Below are 23,054 nucleotides of genomic sequence, written 5' to 3'. Positions count from 1 at the left end.
CCGCCATGCTCAGTGCCTTCGCATTCCCACGGCATCTCCGCAGATGACTCCCTTTCCCTGCTTTTCGGATAAGGGAAACTGAGGCTCTGAAAGGCAAAGTCACTTATCTCAGCAGAGCAGGGTTCACTGGGGGACTCTGACTCCAGCTTGGACTCCTTCCATCATCGTGAACTTCCCAGCCCTTCGCAGACCGCTTAGGTGGTGGGGGGCCAGCGCCAGCACTGGGTTGGGAGTCTGGATGTGGCCGCCAGATGGGAGCAGCCCAGACCTCAGGAACTAAAGCCACAGGGCACGCCGCGGCCACCCCCAGGCACTTCAGAGCGCCTGTGGGAACTGATGGGGTGGGAGGCGGGTAGTGTGTTTGCATGTCTGGAAGGTCATAGCCTCCAAATAAACACATCCATGAGGGAACTGGGGCTCCTCCCTGTGACTGAGGCCATTTGTTTCTGAGCAGTAAACTATGACTGACTGGGAGACCGGCCAGCACTTCCAGGGAAGAACCCCCCCTGATGCCCCACCCGTGCCCAGGTCCCTGCCCCCAGGGTCTCCTCAGCTCCCTCTCCAGATGTCGGGGCCCCTCTGTGACCACCGTCTGAGGCGACAGGCCTGGGAGTGGTCAGTGTGTTCCAGAGAAGTCTTGGGGAAACGCACTCCCTGTTTACATGTCCCCGTAGGACTCAGATTTAGGACAGATGAAGCAGATGTGTCCTGGATACCCCGGAGGGCAGGGCTGGGCCCGAGGAGAGAAGTCATAGGAAGGAATGTTCCAACCCAATATGAAGAGAGACTTCTAGTGGTTTGTCTCTAGCACAAATGTGGGTTACTTTGGCATTGTGGGCTTCCCTTGTTGGAGGTGTATGAGCTAAGGTAGAATGTCACCCTGGAGGACAGATGAGGAGGGAATTGCAGCAGCACAAGTGGATTAAGCTACGTGACAAAGTCCTCTCCCAGCCCTGAGTTCCCAAGCTTTATTTCCATCCCACTAGTACCTTTTGTTTTATTTATTTATTTAATGAAGGAGTGGGGGGTTGTGAGGAGGGGTGAGCAGTTGCCTTGTTTGTCTTTGTTCAGACAGCCTCACTCTGTAGCCCTGGGTAGAGTGCAGTGGCGCCACTGTAGCTCACTGCTACCTCTCGCTCCTGGGCTCTAAATGATCCTCCTGCCTCAGCCTCCTGGGTAGCTGGGACTACAGGCATGTGCTGCCACAACCGGCTGGGTTTTGTTTGTTTGTTTTTTGCTTGTCTTTTTGGTAGAAGTGGGGTCTCACTCTTGCTCAGGCTAGTCTCAAACTCCTGAGCTCAAGCAATCCTCCCGCCTTGGCCACCCAGAGCATTAGGATTCCAGGCATGAGCCACCTTGCCCAGCCAGTACCTTTTGTTTCAGGAAAACAAATTATGTGATGAACGTCGCCTCTCACATCTCAGCCTCCTTCCCACCCCCCAGCGTTCCCGCCCCACCCCAGCACTGGGAAGCCCTCGCTTGCATCAACCAACCTGTATGACCCTGTCTCTTGCCACCGCAGCTGCTGGGTGGGCAGTGTCTGAAGACGGAGGTGACCAGAGAAGGGTATTCGCCTGGACACAGGGTTAGGTTCAGGTGTAGGCCTGGGACACAGCAGGCAAACCAGAGCAAAGCCCAGACTCCCGTGTGGTGGCTGGGAAGGCGCATCCTTCATCCCGGCACCGGGACTGCTGCTGACAGCTACCCCAGGGCCACAGTGGGAGCCACCCTAGGATGAGACCAGGGCCAGGGAAGAAGACAGGGCAGAGAGAAAAGGGAAAGTGTCTCCTTGGGACACTGATAAGCCCTTGGACCCACCCTTCCTTGAAATCTGCCTGACCTCCAGGTATTTCATTTTTGTGAATCATGAATCCCCTTTCTAGTCTAAACTGGCTTGAGCTGGGCTTTCCGTTGCTTGCAACAAAAAGCATTGCAAGTGATACAATTCATAAGATGGAGAGCCCCAAGCACTGAGCTTGCAGGCCGGAGTGGTGGACAGTGAATGTTTGATGGTAAGACTGGGAGACACAGCCTGCCAAGGAAGAGAGCATTGGGCAGGAGGGACACTGTTCAACTCTCAGCTCTGCCACTTAACAATTAAGTGACTCGAAACACTTTCCTTTTTTATCTATAAAATAGGAGTCATGTTACTAGCCTTTCAGGGTTATTGTGAAGATTAAACAAATCATACGGGAAAAGTAGCTAGCATGTAGCAAGTGTTCAATAAATGGTAGCCCTCATTGATAACAGAGTAAGGAAGACAAGGAGGAAAGAGGGAAGGAGGAGAGGAGGATTTAAACTGTGCCCTTGAAGACTCGAGCCAGCAGAAATTTCAGAGTTGGAGAGGGGAGCACGTCCAGCCTGAGCAGGGGAGAGAAACTGTCTTGGGAAGTGAAGGAGGTAAGGATAGTAGCTCACATCTCTGTAGCATTTTCTGAACACTAGGCACCGTTCTGAGCCTTTTTCATTTATTAATTCATTTAATCTTCCTAAAAACTCTTTGAGGCACATACTGCTATTATCATCACTTACCACTTACAGAGAAGGAAACTGAGGCACAGAGAGGTCAAGCAAGTTGCCCAAGGTCTCACAGTAAGTACACGGCAAAGTCAGATGAGAACGCAGGTGGTGTGGCTGAAGATGCCACACTCCTAACTTCTATGCCCTACTGACTCTTTGTGGCCTGGGATAAAGTTAATGTCACAGATGCTGGGTGCCATGAATTACAGGACGAGGTGTTTGGGCCGTATCCTGGACACAGTAAAACTGCTGGCACAGGGCTGGGGACAGCAAGAACATTGCATAAACCCCTGGTAATTGGTTAAATAGCTTTGGAGTCATCCTCAGAACCAGATTTTCATCCCATCCTTCCCACGGGAACAAATCCTCCAATGATTTTTCCAAAGAGGAAACCAGAGAGTTGGGAGGCTGTTCTTGACCCCAGTGAGAGACGAGCTAATGATGTAGGAGGAAGAATGAAGGTTAAAATAAACATGGGCCTTCAAAGCCCCAAACCTATTTGGATTTGGAGGCACAGGGTGTTCTCACAGGACTGAAGTCACAGCAGCCCTGACCTTGCCCAATGCTGGCTCTACCTGCCTCATCCCCAGAGAGCTCAAATCTGAGCATCTAAGAAAAGAAAGGGGGATACTTCCGGTTGAAATTGGTGGGTTGAACACTGACATTAGCTTTTACTCCATCCCACTAAAATGACAGAAAAAGGGAAAAGAAAAGGTATAAACCTACCAAAGAATGAGACGAGGAGAGGGGATTATGCAACATCATTTTCCAGGCTGGAAAACTGATGGAAGAATGTAACTGACTTAGTGGACCAGAGAAATCTGCGTCACATACGGGCAGGTGGAAAGCCATGAGGCAAGTCAATTCACATTGCAGAACCCCCAAAAGCTCAAGAACAGGCAGGACCCCTTTCCTCTGGAAGTGGATGTCAAGACAGATCCCAAAAGAGAAACCACTTGTCAAAGGCTGTTTAATTACCTGACTGATTGGAAAACATATATCCTCAGAAAAACCTGCATGCAAATTTTTATAGTAGCTTTATTCGTAATCGCTCCAAACTGGAAGCATCCGAGATGTCCTTCGATGGATAAACAAACTGCAGGACATCCATACAATCAAATATTATTCAGAGATAAAAATAAATGAGCTTGAAAAGACAAGGGTGACTCTTAAATGCATATTGCTAATTCGAAAAGGCTACATACTATTTGATTCCGGGTATATGGCATTCTAGAAAAGGCAAAACTATAGAGAAAGTAAAGAGATCAGTGATTGTCAGGGAGTGGGGGAGGGTTGGATAGGAACAGCATGGGGTTTTTTTCCGGACTGCGAAACCATATTGTGTGATGCTATAATGGTGCCTTTGTCAAAACCCATAGAACTTTACAGCACAAAGAATAAACCTTAACGCCTGCAAAAACTTTTAAAAATCATGTAGAAAGTCAACAGATCTCAAGATCGAATGAAGGAGGTAACAAAACGATCTGTTTTACAAATGTCTGAACCAACTTGGCTAAAGGGGAGAAGGGGGAACAGTGTTGACCTAAGTAATCCTGGAAATGAGGGGAGTCTGTAACACTAAAGGAGAAAATCCCTGTCCATATAATAATTACTGTTGTCCAGTTATACTCTAGTTATTTGCCATGAGAGTACAGGTTAACAATTTTGCTATACATGCGTACTGGAATTGAACAATAGGGTAAATGGATGGAGATGTTGGTCAAAGGATACAAAATTTCAATAAAGAGGAATAAGTTCAAGAGATCTACTGTACAATATGGTGACTACAGTTAATAACCATGTGCTGTATATGTGGAAACTTCTGAGAGAATAGATTTTAAGTGTTCTCATTACAAACAGATGATAAGTATATGAGGTCATACATATGGTAATTAACATGTTTTAGCTATTCCCAATGAATATATTTATCAAAACATTGTGTTGTATATCATAAATATATACAACTTTTATTTGTCAATTTAAAAAATAAATAATAATTTTAAAAATGGAAATTTACTTACTAGGTGTTGAGACCTCCAGTATTTTTTCCCACACAAATCCCAAACTGCAAGCAGCCAGGCTTATAAGATCGAGGCAAGGACTGTAAAGGCAGGCTCCCAACAAAATGCCCAGCCCGATCACCCTAGAGAGATGCCCTCAGTCACCAAGCACCCACCAACCCCAACACACACACACACACGCACACGCACACGCACACGCACACGCACACACACAAGCATCCAATCAGATTTTTTGGTGTCTTCTTCAGATAGGAAGGAAGCCAAAAATTATCTGCATTTGAGGAAGGCCTCTACTAAGAAAGAAAAGCAACTTGGAAGAAATAGAGGCTTTTCCAGGGGAAGAAAACTTCAAGAAAAATTATCATCAGTATCCTCAGAGAGATCAGACAAATTATTGCGCACATGAAACAAAAAAAAAAGAACTAAGAAAGAACATTCAGAGAACAAAAATGAGCTCTTAGAAATTAAGCATATAATAGGAATAAAAAGTCATTAGATTAAGAAAATGAAGAGACATGCCAAAGATCGGGAGAAAATATTTGCAAACACATATCCTATACAGGACTTGTATCCAAAATACGCAAAGAACTCTTAAAACTCAACAATAAGAAAACCAACAGCCCAATTAAAAAATGGGCACCTCCTCGAAGAAGATATATGGATGGCAGAGAAGCAAATGAAAGGAGATTCAGCATCATATGTTGTTAGGGAATTGCAAATAAAATAGCAATGAGATGCCGCTTCGTACCTATTCGAATGGCTTAAATCCAAACACTACAACCAAAAATGCTGGCAAGGATGTGAAGCAACGGGAACACTCATTCATCGCTGGCTGGAATGCAAAATGGTTCCGTCACTCCATAAGACAGTCTGGCAGTTTCTTACAAAGCCAGGCATATGCTTGCCATATGATCCAGCAGTCATGCTCCTTGGTGTTTACCCAAATGACTTGAAAACTTATGTCCACACAAAAACCTTCAAATGAATATCTATAGCAACTTAATTATAATTGCCCCAAACTGGAAGCAACTGAGATGTCCTTCAGTAGGTGAATTGATAACAAACTGTGGTATATCCATGTAGTGAAGTATTATTCAGTGATAAAAAGAAATGAGTTATCAAGCCATGAAAGAGACATGGAGGGAACTTACATGCATATTACTAAAGTGAGCGAAGCCAATCTGAAAAGGCTACATGCTGTATGATTCCAATTATATGGCATTCTGGAAAAGGCAAAACTATAGAGGTGATAAAAAGATCAACTGCCTGCGGTTTGGGGGTTGGAGGAGGGAAGGGATGAATAGAGCACATTTTTTAGGGGGAGTGAAACTATTCTGCATGACACGTGGTGGCTGATACATGACACACACTTGTCAAAACCCATAGAATGCACAACACAAGCAGTGAGCCCTTATGTCAACTATAGGCTTTAGTTAATAATAAAACGTATCAATACTGGCTCGCTAGTTGTGACAAACGTACCACACGAATGCAAGAGGTTAATAGGGGAAGCTGTGAGAAGAGGAGGGGTACTTGTGGGAACTGCATTTTCTGTTCAACTTTTCTGCAAACCTGAAACTGCTCTAGAAATAAAATCTGTTAATTTTAAAACAGGGATATATAATTTTTAAAAAGAAAGAAAATTCATTAGAAAGGAAAATGAAATTGAGGAACTCTCCTAAAAAGGAGAGAAACCAAATACAGATATAGAAATCAGGAAAGAAAAGATGAGAAAATCAGAGGATCAATTAGAGGTCCAACATCTGACTAACAGGAGTACCAGACACAGAGCAGAGAGAATGTTGGGGAGAAAATGACCAAAGACATGATTCAAGAAATGTTCCTACAACTGAAAGACATAAATTCCCAGATCAGAAAGTGCCAGCAAGTGCCAGGCACAATGGGTAAAAATAGATCCGCACCAAGACGACAAGGGGATGAAATGGCAGAACACCTGGAGCAAAGAGCAGATCCTCGGAGATCGCAGAGATACAAACCAGATTATGCAGAGAGCCATTGGAACGGCTTTACACTTCACACAGCACACTGTAAGCTAGAAAGCAGCGCAGAAACATCTTCAAAAATTTGAGGGAAACTTATTTTCAAACTAGAATTCTATGCCCCACCAAAGTATCAGTCAAGTATGAGCATAGAATAAGGATATTTTCAAGTATTTGCCTCATCTGCTTCTTTTTCGGGAAGCTACTAGGGGATTTTGGTTTACACGTAAGTGAGGGTGTAAATCAAGAAAGAGAAAGACTTGGGACAGAAAACAGGACACATAACACGAGAGAGACAAGGGGTGAAGGTCACAGCAGACCCCTGTTATGAACCGCGCAGTGAGCCCAGAGAACAGCCAGCCAGAGAGGAGCCGGTCAGTGGGGCCAGGAAGGATTTTTCCAAAAAGACAAAAATGCCGGATTCTCAAATATGGTTGAACACACTGAGAGGAGATTTACACAGTGGAGTTTGTGTTGGGGTACATAAAATAAAGTGCACCAAACATTTTAAAAACCAGTTGAACAAAATGATAATTGTTAATTCCAGAGGGGAAAATACTGTTCAGATGGGAAAAAGTAACTGTGGGCAGTGCCTGTCTCAGCGATGCATAGTGTTTACGTAATCATAATAAATGTGAACCCTGAAAACGGCTCTAAGCAAAATTACGACACAACCACAATGGGAAGGTGTGGGCAGCACGGGAAGTGTGTGCGTGTGTGTGTGTGTGTGTGTGTGCGTGTGTGTGAGAGAGAGAGAGAGCATGTTGAGGGGAGGATGTGAGGATAGGGGAGGCGTATGTCAAGGAGATCAGACTCTCGTGGACCACAGTAGGAAATCAACTAGTCAGGCACAAAACGGAAAATACAAGAAGTATCAATACAAGCAAGTTATTTCAAAATATGGAAGTAAGTACCAAAAGAATTTTCTAAAGAAGAGTTGACAGTGGTTACCTCTAGGGAAAAAGAAATAGTGGGAACAGAGTAGGAAACTGGTTCTTGTTGCAACAAATGAACGATTTGTCTTTTAATCTATGCCCATAGGTAATCGTGAGAAACATAAGAGCAAAAATAGAGAAAAAGAAAAAAAGAGCAAGAGAGGACAGAAAGCTCACACATAGACTGCGCACCCGCTAGGAGCCAGTCCTGTTCTGGACACTTCCATACGCGTTGTCTCATTTAATCCCACCAGCAGGAAGCATGTATCACTACCCCTGTTATCCAAGTGAGAAAAGAGGTCCAGAGACCCGAAAGCCTGCCTGGGGACACACGTCTAGCAAGAGACTTGCTCAATTCATCCGTCTCCCTGCTCCCACCCCTCTGGGCAGCTCTTACCAGCACATTATTTTTCTTCTGAGTTAGTTCCTCCAAGGAGGAAAGGTCTGGTCACTTCCCAAAGCCTTCCTCCAGCCCCTGCTGACTCGGGGACATAACTCTGTCAGTGATTTAATTCAATCCAGATGGAAGGCTCCACTTGGCTCTTAAAACATGCCTTTTGGGAGTGTCGAGATTTGCAGATAAACCTTGGGGTGAGGGAGGAAGACAAGGACACAGGAGGGTGGCAGATTGTAAAGGCTGGGTGGGGGTGGGGTGTGGGGAGAGTCACTTAGAGATGAGCTTGAACCTTGATGGAACAGCCACGTCCACAGCTGACAGTCCTGTGGCCAGAGCTTGGGGCCTTGGTCCACCGGACCAGAATCTTAGACGCAAAGCCACATGCACTCCACCCATTCACAAATTCCCTAGATGCTTCTGAACGCCCAGTGGCAGGCGCTGGCGTGGGAGCTGGGGTACAGAGGTGAATCAGACACACGCCTCTGCCTTGAGGGGCTCACTGTCTAGCAAATGAGACAGCAAGATCGACAGAGAGATGGGTAACCAAACATTTAGGATCCTGTGGGATCATAAATAAACATTATAGTAGAGGCAAGGACATAGTATGGACAGAGAACAAAAGAGAGCCACAGTTATGGAGGGACTGACATTGGGCTGGGGCATGAAAAATAAACTGGCACATGCCATGGAGGAGGTTGGGAGGGACACACCAGACAGAGAAAGGAGCAGGTGCAAAGGCAGAGCGGCCCGCATGGTGGCGATCCTAGAAGCCGGGGAGAAGGAACTCTCAGGGTGGGGTGGAGCAGCCTCACTCTGCTCAGAGCAGCTGACGTCGGTAGATACCGTGTCCATTATCGGTCCCTTCTCTTCTGAGTGTCGTGACGTCAAGAAAGGTATTTCACCTCTCTGAGGGTCCGTTTCTTTGTCTAGTTATGGGGAAGGTAGTTTTTAAATGTAAAAACGGCATGAGCCTGTAATCCTAGCACTTTGGAAGGCTGAGGCAGAAGGATCACTTTGAGGCCAGGAGTTTGAGACCAGCCTGGGCAACACAGCGAGACCCCATCTCTACAAAATAATTTTAAAAATTAGCCAGGCATGGCGGCACACACCTGTATTCCCAGCTATTTGGGAGGCTGAGGCAGGAGGATTGCTTGAGCCCAGGAGTTTGAGGTTGCTGTGAGCTGCAATGAAGCCACTGCACTCTAGCCCAGGTGACAGAGTGAGACCCCCATCTTTAAACACACAAATAAATAAAAACAACAAGAAAATAATACATTACATTGTATTTTTTAAAAACCAAGAAATGTTACACACATGTTTGTGATGAAGAACAAGTTTCTTGGTCCAACCCTTCCCAACCCTGACTCACTTCCCCAAGGCAACCTCTTTTAACCACTTCGGTTTGTGTTTATTTAGGGGCTTTGCTTCTGAAACGTTAGAGCTTCAGAAATGCTTATGGATCCATCTCTTGATTTACCAGCTTTAAGCGATGAGAGCACAAAACGCTAACCACGAGACCGCCAAGGAGCATCAACTTTAAGCAATGAGAAAGGAGAATTTAGTTCACATAAGCGCCCTCCTTTTTCTCTTCCTCTGTGTTTGATCCATCAGTCCATCATCTGTCTATCATCTGTCTGTTTTCTACTGATTATATTCAAACACTTAAATAATATACTTCTATTTCTTTTTTTAATTAACTCTGTTCAATATCTCAACAGCCCTGTATGAGGACAAGGCTCTTATCTCCTCCACCTTTTCTTACATTTCCCCACCTTTTAATTGAGTATTCCATTGCCTGTACATTTATTTTTATATTGTCAAGATAATTAACATTTACATTCTGTTCTTTAATCATCACTAAGCTTCTATGCTTTGTCTACAAGTTGTTTCAAAAAATCAAAACCAGTGTTTACATTCTTATGACAATGTAGGTATTGTTTACAGTATAGTCAATAATATGCTACAATCAAATTGCCTTTATTGTTTTTCTTGCCTTTTTTTCTTGTAGTTTATAATTGCCTTTCTTTTTTCTTGTATTGCCTTATTTTACCCCATCCTTAAGTTCTTCCAGAGTCTTAGGGGTAATATAAAAATCTACGTGATTTCTCCAGTGTGAGCTCCACGAAGACAGGCATTTTTGTCTGTTTTGTTCACTGCTATGTGTCCTTAATCTGCCGTCTTGACTCTGAAGTCAGAATAATTCTTTATCTACCTCTTAAGACTGTTTTTGAAACTCAATTGTACCAGAACAATTCATTAAATGTCAAGTACTATAAACATAAAATCATTTTTATTATTTTTACTTAATTTCGTTATTTTTATTTAAATACAGTAATCCTCTCCACCTCCTCCCAGACTAACTGTCCAGCCTCTGTACTCAGCAGTGAGAAGCTCATTTTCTATATTTAGGCATCTCTGATTTCTAGAACTTCTTTCCTCTCCCAAGCTTACACTTCTCTCCATGGGGCCTACCTCTTCTCTCCAGGGTCTTAGAGTGTCAGGCAGCTCACTGCTCCTGGGGTCAATCCTTCAGAGATATGAAGGCCACACCATGGCCTTCCTGGGACTCATCTTCTGCAGAGGGCACTTCTGGACCCTCCAGCCATCCCCCTGCCACGCAGGCCCCACCCCTCGCCATCCTGCCTGTGCTGCTCAAGGTCAGTGCCTGCAACTGTCCACAGACTCTAGGCACATCCAACCACAGAATAGACACCGTGTGCAGTGTGACATGGTATTGTTTTCTCGAATGTTCATAAACCCTCAATCCTCGGAACAGCACAAAGATCAAGCATGGAAAATAACGACAACAACATCTCTTTCATTTAAAACGTCAGGTCCTCGCATTGTGCGGAATGTGTGCTGAAGCCCAGAACCGCCCCTCTGCCTTGGCGTTGCAATCACTGTGCAGTCCCCGCACGGACCTGTGCCTGGAGCAGGCGCACATGTCTGCTTGCTTCCCAAACCCCGCTCAGGGACGTGGGCTGGTTTGTGGCAAGGTTTTCAATTGTCTGCACAAAATAGGAAAATTGAGGACAATATCGTGAACCTTCCATAAAGTTAAATTTATTATCTTAGGAGACTTTTCTTTATTCCGAAAGTCTTTCACTTGTTTTAGTATTAAAATAAAAATATTGATTTTAAAATTATTTTATAAAATGATGGGGGCCTTATTCAAAGGCTCCAAGAACCACAGTTTGAGAAAACTGAAGTGTAGAGCAGATAATATTTTAGTGGGCTCTTTGGCGAAATTAAAAGTTGAGAATATTATTTGGCCCTCCTTATGGGCTGGGGGTGTAGTTTGCTTACAGGCCCTTGAAATCCAAAAGTTTTAGGAACCACTGGGCTAAAAGGATGGAGAATGAAAATCCAGGTGGCCTCTGAGTTTAGCAGCAATAACATTTTGTCCCCTCTGAGCACGTGCCCTGGAGATCGGCCCGGAGCAGTAACAGTGAGCGAGTGGTCTGCATTAGGTAGAGTCGGTAGATGAGGGGGTGACCTGGGAAGGGATCAGGCCCAACTTGCTGGGGCTCAGCCTATGGAATGGGCTGGACTTTGGGGGGTGGAGTTAGAATGAGTCTTTCTGTCTTCCCTCCCTTGGAGATGTTGGCCAGGAGGGCCTGTGCCTTTGTTTCTCCTCCAGAACAAAGGGAGGGAGGAGGTTTTCTTATACTGAGATGGCTGGAACTGAAGCATCTAATAAGTGACCGAAAGTGACAGAGAAGGGAGGGTTATTTGAGGCTGGAGCCCCAAGAAGCACCAGGCTGCGAGTGCTACAGAGACTGGGAAGCCTTCCTGGGGGAGCGGGGTGCAGTGTAAAGTGTGTGGTGGGAACAGTCAGGTGAGGCCTGGAAGTGGTTAGGATGGTCTTTCTCAAGGTGTGCCACGTGCGATGTAAACAGGCCTTAAATGGGGGGAAAGGGAGTTCCCTGTCAAATAATTCGGGGAAATGCTAGTTTTAACAAAGTCACCCAGGCTTCTTTACTACACATGGTAGTGCGGACCGTGAATCTCCAGGAATCAAACCTGTGTTTCCCAAAATTACAGACCCTTTACCTGGAAACTGCCACGGACGACAGGAGAGAAGGGGATGGAGAGGCTGGAGGGGCTGAGCGGCCGAGATCATGGAAAGCCTTGACTCTGAGGTTCTCAGTCTGTTCTGTGTACGAGAGAACACGGGCCAAATATTAAACATGCATAGTCCTGGGCCGCGTCTCCTAACGAGAGGTCTGAAGCAGGGCCCCGGAGTCCATGTGTCTAACAAGCTGACTCCCACGCTAAGGCTCTGCAGACCACACTTTTAAGGAGAGCAAATGAGACAACAGGGTGGGGAACCTGTGGCCTTGGGGCCACGTGTGGCCTTCTGGATCCTTGAGTGTGGCCTTTTGACTGAATCTAAATTTTACGGAACAAATCCTTTTAATAAAGGAGGGCTATGTGTGGCCTTGAGGCCGCAGGTTCCCAAGCCCTACGCAGGTGGCCCCATGGGGATGGAGGGCTGAGAGCTGAGAACCTAGAGAAACTGGGGTGGGGAGAGCTGAGCCCCCCAAGGCCCATCTGTGCAGAGGTGGCCCCAGCGAAGCCCCTTGTCTTCCCCCTGGTGTCTGGAGTGTGGTACTGCAGGTCGGGACTCGCAAGCCAGGATAGCGGAGTGGCCGGCAGCTGCCCCCAGAGATGTAAGAGGGCAAGGCCTGGCTCGACCCCGCCTGGTCCAGAGAACCTCCCTTATTCACCCCTGCTCTGTGCTCCTGCAGCGCCCATTTCTGAAGCACACTACTGCTTCACTTTGCCACGCCTTGTCCCGATGTCTCCAAAATGGTCATTTGAGAGCTTATGGGAAGGGGAAGGGGAAGATAGCTTTATCTCAGAAGGTGAGGGGTCTAGGGACACTGTCTACAGCTAAAGGTATAAGTATTTCACTCAGAGTTCCAAAGAGAGAACCGAGAAGCCAATGCCAGTGATCTCACTGGACGGGAAGAAGGGGGCGGGAGATCACCCGTCTGATCCGGCCAAACGTCTGTAAAGCAGATAAACCAAGAGACAGCAAAAAGGCCTCATACCGTCTGGCTCCATTTATATGACACTGTGGAGAAGGCGAAAGCACAAAGAGACAGAAATCAGATCGATGGTTGTCAGGGAAGACTTGGGGATGAGCTGAAGCAGGAAATTGCTTTGCAGTCGGGCTGGGAGCCAGGAGGAGGGGGAACACTGGGGAGCAGGGGTGGGTTAGGGAAAGCACCGCACCCCCGCAGACATGCGACACGGGGGTGGGGGGCGGAGATCAGCCTGCCCGGCCAGTACACAGAGCTCTCCCAACCCTGCCCTGGCCGCTGACTAATGTCTCAGGGATGTGAGAAGCCAGGGAAAGGATGTAGCCAAGAATTCCAGGAGGGGTGGTCACAGGATCTTGAGTAGGAATGAGAACAAGAGCAACTGACTTGATTAGAGCTTCCCGTGTGCCAGGTTTGGGGTGCTCTGGGCTTTATGTATATCACCTCCCTTAATCCTCATGATAATCCTATGCTCTTATTATTATCCCCATGTTAGAGGAGGAGACTGAAACCCAGAGATGTTAGATGATCTGCATAAAGCAGCACAGCTAATAAGACAGAACGGGATTTGAACACAAATCCCTCTGGCTCCAGAGCCCTCGCCTTGACTGCCGCTGCCCTGCGCGGCCGCACAGGCCATGACGCCCATGATGGTGGAGACTCTTCTACCACCTTCCTGCAATGCTCCCGTCCTGCCTTGGCCGGCACACTTCTGCCGATGGCTACTCACTATTTCCCTGGGAAGGTCATGCTTAAGTGGATTCAAAGTGACTTCTTAATGTATCCACCCACAGCCCCAGCTACCCCTCCAGGTCTTGCAGGAGTCTTTAGTGCTGCCTGTCAAACATTTCTGTCTGCTCCTGGGCTCTGCCTGGGATTGCACCTCCTGGCCCCCTGAAGTTAGGTGTTGGCATGTGACTTCCTTTGGTTAACGAAACGTGAGAAGCTTTAAAAACCAGTGTGCAGTTCACCTCTTCTCTGCGCCACTGCTGCAGTGTCTGGGGGAGCTCGTGCCTCCATGAAGCCTGACCTGGCCTGGATCTCCGGGCCACTAGGACGAGCAGAGCCCCTGCTGACCTGTGCTGAACTTGTACTGTGAGCGAGAAATAAACCTTGGTCGTTTGAGCCGCTGAGATTTGGAAATTATTCATTATCGCAGCAAAACCTAACCTGTCCTGGCTGAATTGGGTCCCACAGAGCAAGTCAGTCTGCTCAGGGCCAGCAACCATCCAGCCTCCTCGAGGTCTTCTCCACGCTAGTTAGCCCCCACTGGTTTCAGCTGGGCCTCCAGGCTGTTGACTTCTCACCTGATCTTTTTTTCTGGACACATTACAGTGTGAGAAGTGAGCAGTCATCCGGCAGCAGTTCTCAAAGGCTGCTGCCTCTTCCCCCTTTCCATGTTCTTTCTAACTCAGCGATGCAGCCAACGATCGCACTAAGCCTTCAGCAGGCACACAAGGCTAGCCCCACCCCTGGCTCCCTTCTGACCTGCCTGGTTCTAATTCTTGGGGCTCTGGATAAAGTGAATATTCAAGATTTAGAACTAGATTGACCTGGATCTGGGATTTTTTTTTTTAATCTTAATACTACCACTAACTTACTGGGTCACTGTGGGCAAGTTACCTAACCTCTCTGAGCCTGTCTTCTCAAATAAAGGACGGAAGTGGTAAGACCAATCTTGAGATAGCTCTAAGCATCAGGCAAAGCGCCCAGCGCCTCCCTAGTGTCTGGTGGGCCCACGCAGATGTTATTTCCCTTCCTTTTCTCCTCACCCCGTCTTCTTCAGGCTCACAAGACGGGGAAAGCGGAAGGCATTTCTGGAATGAGGCCCCAGTCGACTGCTGTCCCACTGCTGTGTCCCAATCTCTGAGTCTTAGGCCAGCCAGGGGCCCCTCCTAACCCCCTTCCAGGTTGCAGCTGTCTGTTCCCCCTGCCCCTGTGGCAGGGGGCTGCCCCATGGGGCTGGGAGAGAGGGAAGTGGACTCCAGGCTGCAGATGTTCGGGGCTCAGCGACTGCTGCCGCACTAATCCCGGGGCTGCTGGCCAGGCCGGGCCAGAGCCTCAGAAGGAAGCCGTCAAGGGGCGCTCTCCTGCCTGCCCACAGCCTGTGGCCCGGCTTGAATTTCCGAGGCCCCCAACTCAGGAACAGCTGCGTGGCTCCCCCTCCCCACGCTCTGTTTTCCCTTCTCTCTTCCTCCCCGACACGAGTCAAAGAGACAGTGAAGCAGGGCTGGCCGGGGGTCTGGACAGAGTCCAGAAGGCTCCAGCCACTCAACCCAGGTCTCTCTGAAGCCTCAGGAGCTCAGACACCTGGGGTTTCTTGGGCCTTTTAACTCCCAGACACATTCCTGCTGCTCTTCGTTTGGCCAAAAACCTCAGGCCCAGCTTTGATGTTTGGATTTTGGTCCACCCCTCACTCCCTGGCCGGCCAGGCTTCCCCTGACACCTTCCACCCCGTGTGGTGGGGCGGGACCTGCCTTGGGTGGGGACCTCTTGGTTGGTCTGCACCCCACCCACGGCCCTTCCCAGCCTCCTCCTTCCCCCAGGCGCCTAAATGCCCCTTCCTGCTGCCTCCCAGGGCGCTGGACCTCCGCCCTCCCTTTCCAGGTCCCCATACACCCCCACCCCGGGCTGAGGGGTGTGCGTGCGCTCACTGCCCTTTCCCGAAGCCTTGTTACATGAACGGCTTGTTTGGTTTTACCCTCAACTCTCTTGCTTTTCTCTTTGACAAATAAGGAAACGGAGTGCCAGGGAGGGTCAGAAACTTGACTTGTTCACAGAAACGGGAAATGGTAAAGCCAATGTTTGAGCCCAGTTGTGATGACTTTTGAGCCCAAGCTCTTTCTCCACCCGACCATGTGGCCTGGGAAAGACCTGCCCCGTCACCTGCCTGGGAGCACGCAGGGCAGCTGTCTAACTCCCACCCGGACACCGAGCGCCCTGTGAGCCGTGGTCTCAGGCCTTTTGGGCAGAGCCCCTTTGGCCCAGAGTGAGAGCGAGAAGGACAGAGTGACTTAGCCGGTGCCGTTCCCCTCGGTGAGGGGTGCTCAGGACATCTGCCCTCGCTGGGTCTCCAGTCTCTCTCACAAGTTCCTTTCCGTGCTGGGAGTGACTCCGGGTGAACAGACGGGCACAGTTCGTAAGTGACCTTGAAATAAGCCAGCTACTTCGTCTGGTGTCCACCAAAGAAACAGGGATCTGAACCAAGGTAGCAGGAAAATCTGCCCGTGTGGGCTTATTCAGGGACGGAGTGGGGAATTCTACCAGGTGTCTCCTAAGTTACTTTCAAGGGTAGTTTTGACTCTACGCACTCCCTACCTTGTGATTATAAACGAATCCCCAAACATCAGGTAGTGGGTTGCCTCTTACTCCCTGCGAGCTCCTCTCCAATGGTGGGATTCCAGAACCGGGGCGAAGGAAGGGGGAAGAGGGTGGGGGCCTGGGGCCTCCTGGGGCCTCAGTCTCACACCACGAGGTCCCAGGAGCCTCCTGCTTTCTCTCACCGGTCTCGGTGTTCAGCTGGTGCCACAAGGAGTGTTTGATGGGGGATGAGACCTGGGCCCCAGCAGGGCTCTGCAATGAGACCGTGGCAAGTCCTGATACCTTCTCTGGGCCCCGGTTTCCTCAGCTGTCAGACAAGGCTGCTGGACAGTCTTGACGAAGTGGACTGTCCAGTGTCTCCCCCGTGGCCAGGCAAGGCTCAGGACCCTGCCCCAGGAAGCAGTCCTGCCTCCAGTGGCGGCTACATCTCGCCCAAGGACACTCGTTTTTGGTGGTTGCCTTCGGTTCAGGACTGGCTACCAGAGTTGCTTCCGCCTCATTTTACACGTGAGAAAAATGCCTTTGTTGCCTAAGGGGCCTGTGCAGACTCACTTTCCCCGCCCCATCCTGTTCCCAAGACCTCCATCCTCCCTCTCCTCATCTGGTATCGTCTGACCCAGGCCGGCCCTCCTCCTGGGCCGCTGGCTCAGGGCCCCGCAGGCTCCCCCATAACCTCCTAGGAGCCTCGGTCCTCGAAGAACTGCCCACGGCCCTTTTCCTCTGTTCCCAGTGTCCATGTTTCAGCTTGACAGAGTTGTGGGCCCAGCCTTGGACAGGTCGCTGCAGCTCTGAGCCTTGGCTTTGATTTTTGTGAAATGGGGGTGGCAATTATACCAGATTCTGGCAGCTGTCCTGTGTTCAGTGCTTCCTATGAGCCAGGCTGACCACGTCCTCACAAAAAACCAGTGAAATGAGAACAGTCACCTCTCGCATGATGAACTTTAGGGAGGTCCCACCTGGCAGAGGTGTTGTGAATGCTCAGCAAGGGCCTGGTGTATAGTAGGTGCTCAATAAATAGGGACGATTGTGTTAAGCTTAGTGGAACCCCACGGGGAATGACTGAGCATGAGATGGGCTAAGAACCGCCCCCCACAGTCAGGGCTGGCCTGGCACTGAAGGGGACCGAGGATGAGGCTGATTGTGGGCCCAGGGCTGGGGGAGGGAATGCGGATGCAGCAGGGGCTGGTGGGGAGGGCAAGTGCAGGCACCCTGGGCCTACTGCACTAGCCTCATTTTTAAAAATTGAGATTCGTGTCACATAAAATTAACCATTTTAGAGTTACAATTTAGTGGTATTTAGTACAGTCAGAATGTTATGCAGCCACCATCTCTATCTGGTTCCAAAACATTTTCACCATCCAAAAAGGAAACCCCATATGCATTAAGCAGTCACTCCCCGTTCTCCCCTCCCCCAGCCCCTGGCCACCAGGAAATTTGTTTTCTGTCTTTATGGATTTACCTGCTCTGGATGTTTCATATACTTGGAATCATATACCATAAGACTTTTTGTGTCTGGCTTCCTTCACGTAGCATAATTTTTTTCAATGTTCATCCATGCGTAGAATGCGTTAGTGCTTCGTTCTTTTTCATGGCTGAATAATGTTCCATTTCGTATTGATGTACCACATCTTGTGTATCCATTCATCCGCTGATGGACATTTGGGCTGTTCCATCACTGGCCCCATTTCGAAGTGAAAGTCTTTGAGTACCTGAAGTGAGTCCTGCTGTCATCACTCCGCCCTTTGGAGCAAGTGTGTCCCTTCCAGAATCTTTCTCCCGCAAAGCATCGTTCTCTCCTGGGCTTGCCCGGCCTGCCCAGGTGGCTGCTGCGGCCACCATGGTGCTTACTGGAGCAGCTGCTGGGCAGTGGGCCCTGCAGAGCACCTCTGAGTTTCTGTGGCTTTTCTTCAGGTCCCAGGGCCCAGGACAGAGTGAGAAGAGAATGAGGAGAGAATGGGAAGGTGTGGGGAGAGGGCAAAAGTGAGCACGAGCTCCTGCAGAACCCTCTGGAACTCCTGGCTGGTGACTGGAGTCCAACAGTGCACAAAGCCTAGTCGTGCTCAAGTCTCCCTGAAACCTTCCTGAGTGCCATCAGCTGGACAAGGCGTGGCTTGTCCAGATGGGGAAACTTTAGTCCCAGGCAGCAGTGGTGGCTTGGCCAGTCTGCAGCCGAGCCAGAGATCAAACCCTGGCATTCTGGTTCCCAGCGTGGCTTTGCTCTGACGTCAGCACAGGGCTTGGTGTGGGCTTGGAGGGGTGATCCAGCCCCCCTGGTGGGCCCACCCCACAGCTGGGGAAGCAGGTGGGCATGTCAGCTCCTTCCATCAGACAAGTGGAAGAGTGAGCACTGGATTTGGGGCCCCAGGTTCCAGCCACCGCCCCCTGCTCCTGCCAGCTTCTTCTGCCCTCGCGGCCTCCCCCTCCTCACCTATAAAATGGACACTTGAGTTCCCTGACAGGTGGTTGCGGCCCAGACGAGACCATCCCGGCGACAGGGGTCTGTGGGCTGTAGAGACAAACACACTAACCCTTTTGGCTCACCTGGGCAGGCCAGGTCCGGCTGTCTTGTTCTCCCGGAGGGAGGACTGCTCTGTCCCAAGGGGGTGTTTACCTCACCCCACTCTGGGCCTGGCTTCAGGCCCCTTTGGCCAGTAACCCGGCTGAGCCAATCCCTGGCTCCCAGCCCCGAGGAAAGGACGGCACCTGATCTACGTTAATCCGCCCTGGCCTCGCCAGACTCCGGCTAAATTAAGTCCCCCCAGCTGGTAGTTCTGTCCCCATACACTGGACACATTCTCCTCCCTGTTCCCTCCCACCCACAGCTGTGCCCGTCCATCAGGCTGGCGGAGGAACGCGGACAGGCTCTCCTATCCTCAGCCACCAGAGGCTGTCCCCCGGCTCTAGCTGCCCCTGGGTCATGAGCGGGAGTGGGGGTCCATTCAGCCAGACCACTGGTCCCCCTCCCTCCCTCCCTTCCTTGCACACGTATGTTTTTGAGCTCCCAAATGTCGTGCACTCTTCTAGGCACATGGAAACACAAAGCAAAGGTCCCTGTCCTCACGGAGCTTACGTTCTAGAGAGGGGAGATCAAAATGCAGTGTACACAAGAGTAAATCATACAGACTGTTAGAAGGAGAGAAGTGCTGTTTAAACCAGAGAGAAAAGACGCTGAAGTGAGGGGGTGCCAGGAGTGCGGTGGAGGGGAGGGTGGCGTTGCAGTTTGGCCGAGGGAGCTCTGGCAGGCGTCCCTGAGAGGACGACAGTGGGGGCGGCCAACAGACCCCCCCATCAGAGGACTGACGTTTTTAGCGTGCTGACGTCAGGCACTGGTTTTCACTTTTCCCGGGGGTCAGGGAAGACACAGTGTTATTGGCGTGGCTGTTCTGGGTCAGACCGAGAGGTGGCTTCCTCCCCTCCTGTCCTCGAGCGCAGGGAAGCCGTGCGGCTCAGAAGGGGTCTGCGGTCAGGGACTAGCCCAGAGCGAAGGCCCCGTCTGAGCCAAGCATTTGGGTCTCACCCAGAGCAAAAGGCAAGTCAGCTGGCAAGTGGGAACGGGTCTCAGCTGAGCGTGGGGGGGGGTGGTCCTGGGGAAGGTGGCACGTGCATCATGGAGGAGCCTGTGGCACGTGTGCTGCTGGAGGCACAGATGTCCTCTCCCAGCTCCCTCGGTCCCAGACCTGCCCTCCCCACACACGCGCACGTTCATGCTTACTCACGCGTGCACACTGCACAGACTCACACAATCGCACACCACGCAGCCACCCACCGGGGACACACCCACCGCACGCACACTAGACTCGGAAAGACCCGCCACGCACACTCACATCTGAGTCATCACATTACACACCCACACACACACACACACACCGAACACCCCGCACATCCGAACACGCAACATACCACACAGGCTGTTTGCACACTCAAACACACACATGCATACATAACCATGTACACCCATGACACACCCACCCACCACCCCCTCACGTGAACACACCCAGCACACACATTACATCACAGACACACATCACATACCCACCCCCCGTCCACACACACAGCACACATGCCACACACACACAGACACGTGAGCACACACACCTCATTGTACGGCACAGGATCCAGACAAGCTCCCCAAACTGTCCCTGGTCCATGGAGCTGGGTGGGTTCCAGCTTCCTGAGCTGGTCCCTCTGAGGTGCGAGGTGTCCGCCTGGCGACTGCTTTATGTGCTGTTCCAGGGCCTGAGGAGGGCCAAGGTCAGAATTTCTAAGTGCCATTTCATAAAATGTTTACTAAAAGGAGGAAACTTTTTCTTAACCACGTGGAGCTACTCTGGGAAGAGGAAAACACCCTCTGATAGAAATATCAGAAACTGGATTTTAGTCTTAGCCTGATTGGTTACCGGTTATATGCCACTGGGTGAGTAAGGGACTTTACCTCTCTAAACCTCAGTTTCATCATCTGCAAAATGGGAATGAAAATTGCTTTTCCCAAACTTCTCAGGTCGAGTAAAATTCTATGTGAAATTGCTTAAAGACTGAAACAATACCAATATAAAATTGATTTATCAGTAATTCATACAAATTGTATATGCTTTGTGGTGTGGGCCAGGCAGGCAGCTTGGGGAGTGAAGGTGGTAGGGAACAGGTGTTCTCCTCTGTCACTTCCCTCCCCGACTTCCTGCAAGTCAGGGCATCCATGGAGTATGACGTCATTGAGCAGGGACTCTGCTGCTCCCAGGGGAGGCTTAATGGAGTCACACAGGAAGTGAGACGGTGCTGCACAATGGGCCAGCTCTTCTCACTTTGGGACCCAGCAGGAAGTGATTCTTACCAGCAACTGCCCTCCCATGAACTGTCCAGGGCAGAGAAGACACAGCCAGTGAGAGGGGGACAGCAATGCAGGACAGAGAGCCTGGCCAGGAAGAGAGGCAGAGAGAGAGCTGCAGCATCATCCAGCCCCAGCCTGGCCCACTCAGGGCGAACACCAGCATTTTGCAGACAACCTAGGAAGGAAATGCCCTGGAGGGAAATTTGTACCAAGAAAGGACTCTGAGCAAGATTATAGCTGCTCTGGGCTTTCTCAGGGATGGGGATCCTATGCAAGAAGGGGACCTGCGCTCTTTGGACCACTGTAAAAACATGCAATAGGTCATTGAAGCCTCCTTAAAGTTGGGGATGGTGTCATTCTCAAAATAATAGCTTGGGTGGGCACAGGTTGACAGCTCTGAGCCGCTACTACTTTGGGTGTCTTTCAAGTAACAGTCTTAATGGCAGCAGTCTGGGGTGGGGTCCAGGCTCAGTCTGCGCTGTTGGGGTTCTGCCCTCATCTTCGTGGTCCCAAATGGCCCCCTGTGTGTCTGCATTCCAGGCAGCAGGACATTGTGGGACAACCTACAGTCTCTGTCACAGGGCAGGGAAAGGAGCCCTCCTGCCGTTCATTCTCTATTTGTCCCTCCCCGAGACCCACACTTCTTTCTTCGGCTTTCTCCCTACTCTGTGCTCTGGGAGGCTCACCCTGCAGACCGAGTCTCCCTGGCTCCTTTGCCTCTGGCTTTGGGTTAACCAACGGCAGGCATCGTGGGATTCTGGGGGGTGGGAGGAGAGAGGTCAGCATCTGACCAGTGAAGCCTGCACTGTCCCTCTTTCCTCCCAGGTGAAGTTCGCAGCCAACAAATTGTAGCAGCTTCCGTCCCTTGAAGCCAACCCTGAATATCTCTGTCACTTCCTTTTATGCTCAAAGTCAACCAAAGTCTAAGACACTCTCCCATCTCTTAGACACAGGGAAGGTATTGCAGAAAGTTTCAACCTGTACGATGATCACAACACCTTCAGTAAAGAGATCGTGTGCTTCCAGCACATACTAGTTCTAGAAGATACAAAGATTTTGTACATACATTAAGGATTCACCAAAAGAATAAAATTTAAAAAGACATAATTCTTGCCAACAAGGGGCTTAAATTAAAATATAAACAAGCAAATGAATAATTATAAGACACTATGATAAGTGTTATGTAGTGCCTCACCCAAATTTTTGAAAATTTCTCTACATAATTAATTTCCTGCAGTATTTGAGAGTGAAATAGTATCTCAGTCCTCCTGGGAAAACCATAAACAGAACAAACATTCATACAAAAAATGTACCATTAGATTTTGGGAGAGAGTATATCACCCATGTCTCCAGTACCACATCAACAGCTATCTGTATTCATTAATTCAACCAGGAAACATTTATAAGCACTGTCTAAGTTAAGATACAGTTTAGGTTGCTGTCACGAAGATGCCCAAAATTACAGAGATTTAAGCAACTTAGAAGTTTATTTCTCTGTCATATGAGGCATTGGAATGCAGTCCAGTGCTGATAGAGTATCTTAGCCGTGTCAGGAACTTAGGCTTTTTGCATATTTTTGCTCTACCATCCTCAAGTGTGTTTCCATCTCAACAGTTCAAGATGGCTGCATTCACTCCTGCCATCACATCTGTTTTCCAGCCAGTTATGAAGAAGGAAAGGGAAACAAGAAGGAGTACCTTCCCTTTTTTAAAAACTGCTTTATTAAGAGAGAATTCACATACCATTTAAATGTATAATTAAATGTTTTTTAATGCATTTACAGAGTGGTACAACCATCTCCACAATGAATTTTAGGATATTTTCATCATCCTAAAAGGAAATCCTGTACCCAGTAGCAGTTACTCCCCATTTCTGCCCAACCCCCTCAGCCCTAGGTAACTAGTAATTTACTTTGTCTTATGGATTTGCCTACTCTGTCTAATTCATATAAATCAAATACAATGTATGGTCTTTGTGAATGTCTTCT

Source organism: Propithecus coquereli, unplaced genomic scaffold (assembly GCF_000956105.1).
Source record: "Propithecus coquereli isolate 6110/MARCELLA unplaced genomic scaffold, Pcoq_1.0 Scaffold80, whole genome shotgun sequence".
Taxonomy (NCBI): Eukaryota; Metazoa; Chordata; class Mammalia; order Primates; family Indriidae; genus Propithecus; species Propithecus coquereli.
The sequence above is the reverse complement of the archived record's forward strand: the minus strand, read 5'-3'. Positions refer to the sequence as shown.